Below are 10,354 nucleotides of genomic sequence, written 5' to 3' on the forward strand. Positions count from 1 at the left end.
TCTGAAGTGTGATTCCAGGCAACCTCCTAATATGACGAAAAAAGAATTCGCCGCTCTAAACACCCTGAAGAATAATGACAGTCTGATAATTAAGCCTTCAGATAAAGGTGGTAACGTAGTCTTACTGGATGTAAATCAGTATGTTGATATGTGCACAAACATCCTCAACGACAAGGATACCTATGTAATTCTAAGAACGGATCCAACTAATGTATTCCTAACAGAATTAAGATCTCTCCTATCTCAAGCAAAAGATAATAAGTACATCAGTGACTCTGAATTTCAATTTATGTTTAACAAATCACCTAGGACCTTTACATTTTACGCTCTGCCGAAAGTCCACAAAGGGCTGAGCCCTTTAAAAGGGAGACCTATCATTTCCAGAATAGGGAACCTCCCCCAAAATTCCAGTCTCTATATAGACAAAATATTAAGACCAATCATGTCCGCTTTACCGTCCTATGCAAGAGACACTATGGACCTACTTCGGCAGATCCAGAACATCCATGTTGCACCAGGGACCTTTATCGCTACCCTCGACGTGGAAGCTCTATATAGTTCTATACCGCATCATAGGGGCTTAGAGGCAGTACAATATTTTCTCTCTCAAAGAGAGTCACACTTGATGGGCCACAACACCTTTGTGATCTCGCTTCTTGAATTCGTTCTCATGCACAATTTTTTCATTTTTGATCGCAAGTACTTCCACCAGGTCAGGGGTACTGCAATGGGGATGCCATGTGCCCCATCGTATGCCAATCTGTACCTGGGCTGGTGGGAGGAAAGGATCGTTTTTTCAGAAGAAAATTTCAGCTGGTCTCAGTTTATATTATTTTGGGCATGTTATATCGATGATATTTTGATTTTTTGGACCGGCAATAAAATTCAGTTCGAAGAGTTTGTTCAATATTTAAACTCAAATGAACGGAGTCTAAAATTTACATCCACAATTGACGACACCTCACTTGAATTCCTTGATGTGACAATAAGTCTAGAACAAGATGGTTCTATCTCAACCAACCTGTATCGAAAACCAACAGCTACAAACAATCTCCTGCGCTGGGACAGTTTCCATCCTTTTTGTCTAAAAAAAGGAATCCCAAAGGGTCAATACCTATGGGTAAGAAGAAATTGCTCAAACATCATATCCTTTGACAATGAGAGCAAGAAACTTCATTAAAAATTCCAACAAAGGAAATACCCTCTGGAGATCCTAGACCAGTCGTATCACCATGCCAGACAAGAAGAACGCGAAACTCTATTGATACCACGAAAACACGAGGAGTCTACCAGCGCAAGAATTATTGGTACATACGACACAGCAAACAAGGAAATCAGAACCATTCTTGGGAGATATTGGGACATACTGACCAATGACAGAGATCTCAAACAATGGATTCCAGAAATGCCCTCTATAACTTACAGACATGGAATGAATATCAGAGATCACTTGATTAAATCCACTTTGTCCACAAGAAACAGGACAATTGGCTGACTAGGAACATACCGGAAGGAATATTTCCATGCACAAGATGCCTAGCTTGCCCCTTTGTCTTAAAGATGAAACAATTCTCCTCCAGAACCACAGGGAAAAGTTTTCAAACGAAAAACTTTATTAATTGTACCACCAAAAATATTGTTTACTTAATCACTTGCGTATGTCAGAAGCAATAGATAGGAAAGACCATCCGAGAATTTAGGCGGCGAATTCTAGACCATATTGAAAACATTAGGAGGAAGGATAATACACCTGTAGAAATCATGTCTGGGACCACCACGAGGGAAATCCCATCGCTTTAAAGTTCCAAGGTATTGAACTGGTGAGAAGAGATAATAGGGGGGGAGACACTGGTCGCTTACTTCTGCAAAAAGAGGCGGGTTGGATATTCCGGCTGGACACAGCCCAACCCAAAGGCCTAAATGAACAACTCGTCTACAACTGCTTTTTATAACAGCCAGAGGTTGTACCCTATATAGAATAATTCTATAATGAAGTATTGTTCTTTTTCTAACAGGGAGATATTGATCTAATAATTTTCTATTATCCGAACATACTTTTCTATCTTTTCGGTCATTAAAAGTACAGTAGAGTAAGGAGTTACTAAAAATCGAATTCATGATTTAATATGACTCTGGATGTTGTATATTAGGCGACATATACATATGAGCATCAATGCCAGAAGTCTAACCATCTTTATGCTTATTTAATAAGAATAGAACAATAAGGAGTTACTAAAAATTGAATGTATTATCCATCATGACTGTAGACTATGTACACTAGGTGACATATCATATACATGAGCATTAAAGGGGTTGTCTCGCGGCAGCAAGTGGGGTTATACACTTCTGTATGGCCATATTAATGCACTTTGTAATATACAATGTGCATTAAATATGAGCCATACAGAAGTTATTCACTTACCTGCTCCGTTGCTAGCGTCCTCGTCGCCATGGTTCCGTCTAATTTCGGGGTCTTCTTGCTTCTTTAGACGCGCTTGCGCAGATCCGTCTTCTCCCTTCGGCTCCGCTCGGCAGCATCAGCGATTTGGCTCCGCCCCTTGTACGCATCATCGCGTAGCTCCGCCCCGTCACGTGCCGATTCCAGCCAATCAGGAGGCTGGAACCGGCACACATCATGGGGCGAAACAACCCCTTTAACGCCAGGAGTTTCACCATCTTTATTCTCACCTATTTAGTGTTCCCACTAGCATTACAACACGACTCCTGTTGCACCTATATTTATTGTTACATACATTATGTAACACTATAGGGTGTATGGGCTATACTGCTTATCTAAGAATTTAGCCCCTCTGCTTAGGTTTATCAATATGTGTCTACACCTACTACCAGTCACATATTAACTGATGCCCTAGGAGCATCTTTATGTTGCCCATCCAGTAACTGCCACTAGTATCTAATCCATTTTATTGGCAGAAGTATTATGAATATCTCTCCTTACTTTATTAATAAATTGACAAATATATTATCAATACATACTTATACCAAGTGTCAGTCATACATCTAATGATCACTCTGGGAGTACACCCATGCCGCTGAGTCAGTAACTATCATCAGTATGTAATCTAGTCGATTGGCATATTACTATCAAGACACAATCTTACTCTTTTAATAAACTGGAAATTCCTGATACGATCTATCCGAAGCAAACTTCATTAGCCGGAGCTTTCGCCATTATGTCTAGATTGCCCTTATCCAAAATGGCTGCGATATCCTAAGTCACATGACCTTAGAGTCATGTGACTGCTCGGACAGGGGACTTAGCGACGTCATTAGCGTCCTGACGTCATGACACCGATCACGTGGGCCTTCGAGTGATAATCACGCCCACCTCCATCCTGCCCCATTATGCCCCGTCCTTCCATCAAGGCCGGAGGCTATGTCTCTGTATAACATTTTACAATGACACCTATCTACTCTCTGTTCACCAACCTATTAGTCAGAATAGCTTGAATATAGCCTCTGTGGTGACTGCACTATAATGGTGCTGTATATTAATATAATGCAGAGCTGCCACAGAAACTAGAATCATTACCTTAAAGGGGTTGTCCCGCGAAAGCTAGTGGGGGTATACACTTCTGTATGGCCATATTAATGCACTTTGTAATGTACATTGTGCATTAATTATGAGCCATACAGAAGTTATTCACTTACCTGTTCCGTTGCTAGCGTCCTCGTCTCCATGGTGCCGTCTAATCTTCAGCGTCTAATCGCCCGATTAGACGCGCTTGCGCAGTCCTGTCTTCTGTCTTCTGAATGGGGCCGCTCGTGCCAGAGAGCTGCTCCTCGTAGCTCCGCCCCGTCACGTGTGCCGATTCCAGCCAATCAGGAGGCTGGAATCGGCAATGGACCGCACAGAAGACCTGCGGTCCACCGAGGGTGAAGATCCCGGCGGCCATCTTCACAAGGTAAGTAAGAAGTCACCGGAGCGCGGGGATTCGGGTAAGTACTATCTGTTTTGTTTTTTTATCCCTGCATCGGGTTTGTCTCGCGCCGAACGGGGGGGCTATTGAAAAAAAACAAAAAAAACCCGTTTCGGCGCGGGACAACCCCTTTAATCTGGGCTATACCCAAACATCGGAATTTATACTTATCTATTTAAAGTGAACCCTTTTCTGGTCACAGTATATACTGCAACTAGCGAGATTATCTTAATGCAGTATATCCATTTTTTACGGATTTGATATATCCGTTTTGTTCAACATAGTGGTCGTCTAACTTTGGACTAATTACTTAACAAAGCCCATAAAGTGGTGATACTTTAATTAAAAGACCCACTTTTGACATTACAATGGACAACGGGGCTATACATTAATGTAATTCAGAGCGGTCATAGAAACTGGATTTAATACCTTAATCTGGGCTATACCCAAATCTGAATTATACTTACCCATTTAAAGTGAACCTCTTTTGGTCACAATATATACTGTAACTGGCGAGACTATGCCAACATAGTATTTTTTCTTTTACGGATCTGACATATCCGCTTATTTCAGTATAGTGGTTGTCTAATCTTGGACGAATTACTTACCGAGTCCACAAAGTGTTGATATTCCATCTAAAAGATCCATTTTTTGTACCATAGTAGACAAATTATGCACTAGTCTGGACCAGAACCTGTAGTTTCACTTGAGTATGTCCTCAACCCTTTTTATTAACTAGTTCCATACAGTTTTGTAGATTTGTACTGCTGTAACAACCAGGGTGTCCACTACAAACCTGCTCATTATTGTTGGTGACTAGAGAAATGTCGGATCCCACTTGTTGTTCATCATTAAAAGTGGTTTCTATAACATTATATACTATAACAAATAATCTTTAACCGCTTAACAACTGCCCCATTGGGAAACTACGTCCTCAGCAAGTGGGCTTTAATCCTAGAGGACGTAGTTTTATGCGTCCTCTTTGGATTAATGCCCACTTGCCTGAGGACGTGACAGCTCCATGCTGTCGGTGCCCGCAGGTAGCCGACAGCATGGAGCTGTCATCCCAGGATGCGGGCAGTCCCCCCCGGGATTGCGATCGGCGCTATCCATTGGATAGCGCCGATCACAATAAAGTAAATAAAAGTTGTGAAAAAGTCAGATATTCAGCTGCCCTGATGGATCGGATCCATCAGGGCAGCTGAAAATATTCCCCCGGCTTGTCCGCGGTGTCCAACAAAGATCGGGTCCTCCCGGACCCGCCGCCGGCCTTCTTAAAAAAGTTTTAGAAAAGTTAAAAAAGCTTGCGTTTCATCTCCCCCGATGGATCATATCCGTGAGGGAGGATGCAATGACGTACCTAAGGCCTGCGGATTTATCCGCGGACCTTACCCCAGCTTCTGTGCACGCGCCCATCGCCACAATGGCAGGCACATGCGCAAAAGCCGTGGATTGCCAGGATAATTTAAAATCTCCCTGCTCCTGGCTACAAAACGTAGCTGAGAGCCTGGAGATTTTACGGGGGGCGGCCGCGGTGAGCGGTTCCTGATCACGTGTTCGCCGTTATCCAATGGATAATGGCGATCACATAAAAGTAAAAAAAAGGTGAAGGTTCATCTCCCCTCCCCGATGCGATCAGTGAGAGGAGATGAAACTTTTTACCGGAGGCCTCCGTATTCGCACCCCGACGCGATCTTCCTCCGTGAACTTTCCCCGAACTTTCCTCCGTGATTCTGCACATGCGACCGCCGGCAAAACACCAGACACATGCGCAGGAGTCGGGGAGCCCAGGAAATTTAACCTCTCCTTGCTCCATATGACCAACGGTCGCCGAGAGCCTGGAGCAGTGACGGGTGGCCTCGTTGAGCGGTCCCCGGTCACGTGAAAAAAAGGTAGCGATCTACCTTTGGCTGGTCTCACATGACCGGATAGGAATTACGGATTCCGCATGCGTCTGATCCGCGGTAATACGCAGATCAATCGCATTGGATTACACAATTCCGCTCACATTAGCGGGTCGGAATTGTGTAATCCACTCGCAGAAAAGAGAACGCAGCAGATTCTATTTTACTGCGGATATCCGCAACATAGAGCCCATTGTGCTCCACGGTCGTGGATATACCCGCAGCCCATACGCAACTACCTTGTATATGGGCTGTGGGTACCCGTGTCATCGCTAAGCGACGGTGCAAGAAATACAAACAAAAAAAAAGTACTGCGCATGACCACCTGTGTGAGTAGGCAGTTATGCACAGTAGATTACGCGGCCGTACGCAGGGTCACAGCCGGGCTCACAGCTGGGATCCACTGCGGGCATCCGCAAGAGGTTTCCACCTACGGCTGCGTGAGCCTGGCGTTATTCAGACCGCTACCTGTAATACGTAATTTACAAGAAGCCCCGGGAACGCTCGCCTTCATGCAGTTCCAGGAGCAGCTTGTTGAGTGCCCTCTGTGTATGACCGCCGCACCTTGGCAAGCTTACAGAGCCTCACAGTGCGCCACTTTTTACACCCCACACCCGATACTGAGGTCACAAAATACCCCCAAAAAGTATGAGAGAAGGGGGGAAACATGGTTTTATTGCCCCATGTACCCATTCCAACCAGCCTCCGTAATTACCCCTGTCTTTGGAAATACTACACAGTTCACATTATTACTTTTATCTAAGATTTGGGGAACGCCGAAAAGGGCGCGGAGGGGGGGGGGGGGAATTTTTAGGGAGTCAATTTTTATTCCGTACAAATGAACAATGGGGCCTGGAATGTATTCAGTTGTGCCCTGCAATCCAACGGGTGTTCCCTGCATTACAGGCCTTGCCATGTGTCCTTTAAGTAGATTAGGGCCACCAGTGGTATGTTTTTGAACACGGGACAAATGGGGGTATCCATTTTGGGGTGAAGGTCTTCATTCCTATGTACACTGTACAAAAAAAACAGTTTTTAAATTGACAAAATTGCCAAAAAAATGAAAATCGTAATTTTTTTCCTTCTGCTTTGCTTAGATTTATTCAAATACAGTGGGGTCAAAATACGCCATACACCCCTAGATTAATTCATTCAGGGGTCTAGTTTTTAAAATGGGGTCATTTGTGGGGGTTCTTTATCGTTTTAGAAGCTCAATGGCTCTACAAGTGGGCAATGGGGCCTGGAATTTATTCCGTTGTACCCTGAAATCCAACGGGTGCTCCTTCCATTATAGGCCTAGCCATGTGTCCTTTAAGTAGATTAGGGCCACAAGGGGTATGGTTCTGAACACGGGACAAACAGGGGTATCCATTTTGGGGTGAAAGTCTTCATTCCTATGTGTGCTGTACAAAAAAAACCCAGTTTTTAAATTGATACAACTGGCAAAAAAATGAAAATTGTAGTTTTTTTCCTACTGCTTTGCTTAGATTTATTCAAAAATTGTAGGGTAAAAATACACAGTACATGCCTAGATGAATTCGTTAAGGGGTCTAGTTTTCAAAATGGGGTCATTTGTGGGGGTTCTTTGTCGTTTTGGCTGCTCAAGGGCTCTACAAATGGGCAATGGGGCCTAAATCACCTTCATGCTAAATTTCTGTTCTGAAAGCCACCGATTACTCCTTACATTTTGGGCCCCGTTGTGCATCCACACATAAGATTAGGGCCACAATGGGTATGTCTCTGAACACGGGACAAACAGGGGTATCCATTTTGGGGTGCAAGTCTTCATTCATGTGTGTGCTGTACAAAAAAAGCAGTTTTTAAAACGGCAGAATTGCCAAAAAACGAAAATCACATTGTTTTCCTTTTGCTTTGCTTGAATTCATTCAAAAACTGTGGGGTCAAAATGGGCAGTACACCCCTATATAAATTCGTTAAGGGGTCTAGTTTTCAAAATGGGGTAACTTGTGGGGGTTCTATTTGGTTTTGGCCGCTCAAAAGCTCTACAAATGTGCTATGGGGCCTAAAACGCCTTCAAGGAAAATTTATGTTCTGAAAACCACCGACTACGCCTTTCATTTTGGGCCCTGTTGTGCATCCACACATAAGATTAGGGCCACAATGGGTATGTCTCTGAACACGGGAAAAACAGGGGTATCCATTTTGGGGTGCAAGTCTTCATTCATGTGTGTGCTGTACAAAAAAAGCAGTTTTTAAAATGACAGAATTGCCAAAAAAAACGAAAATCAATTTTTTTTCCTTTTGCTTTGCTTAAATTTATTCAAAAACTGTGGGGTCAAAATGGGCAGTACACCCCTAGATAAATTTGTTAAGGGGTCTAGTTTTCAAAATGGGGTAAATTGTGGGGGTTCTGTTTGGTTTTGGCCGCTCAAGAGCTCTACAAAAGTGCTATGGGGCCTAAAACGCCTTCAAGCAAAATTTATGTTCTGAAAGACACCGACTACTCCTTTCCTTTTAGGCCCCGTTGTGCATCCAGACATAAGATTAGGGCCACAATGGGTATGTTTCTGAACACGGGATAAACGGGGGTATCCATTTTGGGGTGTAAATCCTAATTTTCATGGGCACTATAGGAAAAAAATTTGTATTTAAAATGACATATTTGCAAAAATATAAAATTTTATTTTTTCTCCTCTAAATTGAATTAATTCCTGAAAAAAACTGGCAGGGTCAAAATACTCGTGACACCCCTCAGTGAATACATTAAGGGGTGTAGTTTTTAAAATGGGGTCATTTGGGGGGGTATTTATTATTTTGACACTCATGAGCCTTTGCAAACTTGGGTTGGTGCAGGAAAACAAAGTGTTCCTCAAAATGCTGAAAAGTAATGTTAAAGTTGTACGTCCTATAAATGGTTAAAAAAACAAAAGTTTTTCAAGTGTTCATTCAGAATAAAGTAAACAGATGGAAATATATATCTTATCAAAAATTTGTACAGTATGTTTGGACATATTTGAGATATTACAGTTGAAAATGTGAAAAAATGACAGTTTTTTCAAAATTTTTCCAATATTGGTACTTTTAATTAATATACACAAATTATATCAGTCTCTTTTTACAACCAAAATGAAGTACAACATGTGGCGAAAAAACAATGTCAGAATCACTTGGATATGTAAAGCCTTTACGGAGTTATGCTACGTTGAACGACGCATGTCAGATTTCCAAAATTTGGCTCTGTCACGAAGGCGCAAACAGGCTTCGTCACTAAGGGGTTAAATGAATAAAAGGTGCTCCAACAGAAACAACTCCTGATGATCCGCTATATATCTGTGGGGAAACGCGTTGAGTAGATGAACAATAGAGTAGATGAACAATAACCGGAATAAACCTAATCATATCCAGAAAGATTACATGAGGAGAGCCGAATATATGAATAACGAAGTAGACGAACAATAACTGGAATAAATTTAAAATGATCCGGAAAGACTATATGAATAGAGTCGAACACATGAATAACAACCGGATTAATTTCAATATCATCCGGCAACATTATATGAACAGAGCCCACCTGAGTATATAATTACCTTTTGGGTTAAATATTACTGTTAAGCCAATTGTTAGAGAAATATACTAGCTAAGAGACAATTGGAAGCACACCTATCGAACTCCACTCAGACCAAAAACCCCTATTTTAACATAAAGGGGCTCCAAATTAGAGTGTTTTAGCTCGTACAGTGTAACTGTGCATACCAATCCCCTTTTTTGTTTCTCCTCTGTATGTCCTGTAGTCTAATATATTTATTTCTGACACTTCACGTATCAGAAAGACGTGTGTTTTTCTTGTTCTTTGTTGTATGTTCGTGCACTAGTATCCATGGTTTTATGATATTTGAATAAATAGTAAATTTAAATTTAGTCCTAGCTGTGAAGGCCCTATTGTGTTTGGGAAGCATAAATATGAGCAAAAGTTGATATGCAGTAGTTCTTTAAGTTTTTCCTTGATTTCTCCCCCCCCCCCCCCCTCCTTACCTTGTTTTGTTCTTTTCCTCTATTTTATCGGATAATTACGCCTCGATCCTATTAATGTCATATGTTGGAAGTAGGACGAAGACATGCCCTGGATATCATAGCTATGTTATAATAGATGGCTATCCTACCTACTTATTGTTAATTAGAAGGCATATATGTTCTAGTCTTATATGAAAAAGTGAATACAAATATCTGAATATATTATAGCAATGTTGTCTCTAAAAGTCCAACATCCTCCTAATCATCTGAATTATCATTATATCTACCACCAAGGCAGAATCTACTCATTTACATTGTAACCATGAAATGTATATTTTATAAGTTGTCTTCCTACAGTTTTCCAGTTCACCCACTTGAGATAGCTGACTCAGACAGCCTCATTAGAGAGACCCCCCTACCTTCATGTCTGTCATGCCTTGAGCCCCCATCTGCAGCCCACATCTCCATACAACTGTCAACCTAACAACACCCTCCCACCTTTGAGGAAAAGATAGATTCGTTGTTGATAATACAAGG

The sequence above is a fragment of the Eleutherodactylus coqui genome, chromosome 13 (assembly GCF_035609145.1).
Source record: "Eleutherodactylus coqui strain aEleCoq1 chromosome 13, aEleCoq1.hap1, whole genome shotgun sequence".
NCBI lineage: Eukaryota > Metazoa > Chordata > Amphibia > Anura > Eleutherodactylidae > Eleutherodactylus > Eleutherodactylus coqui.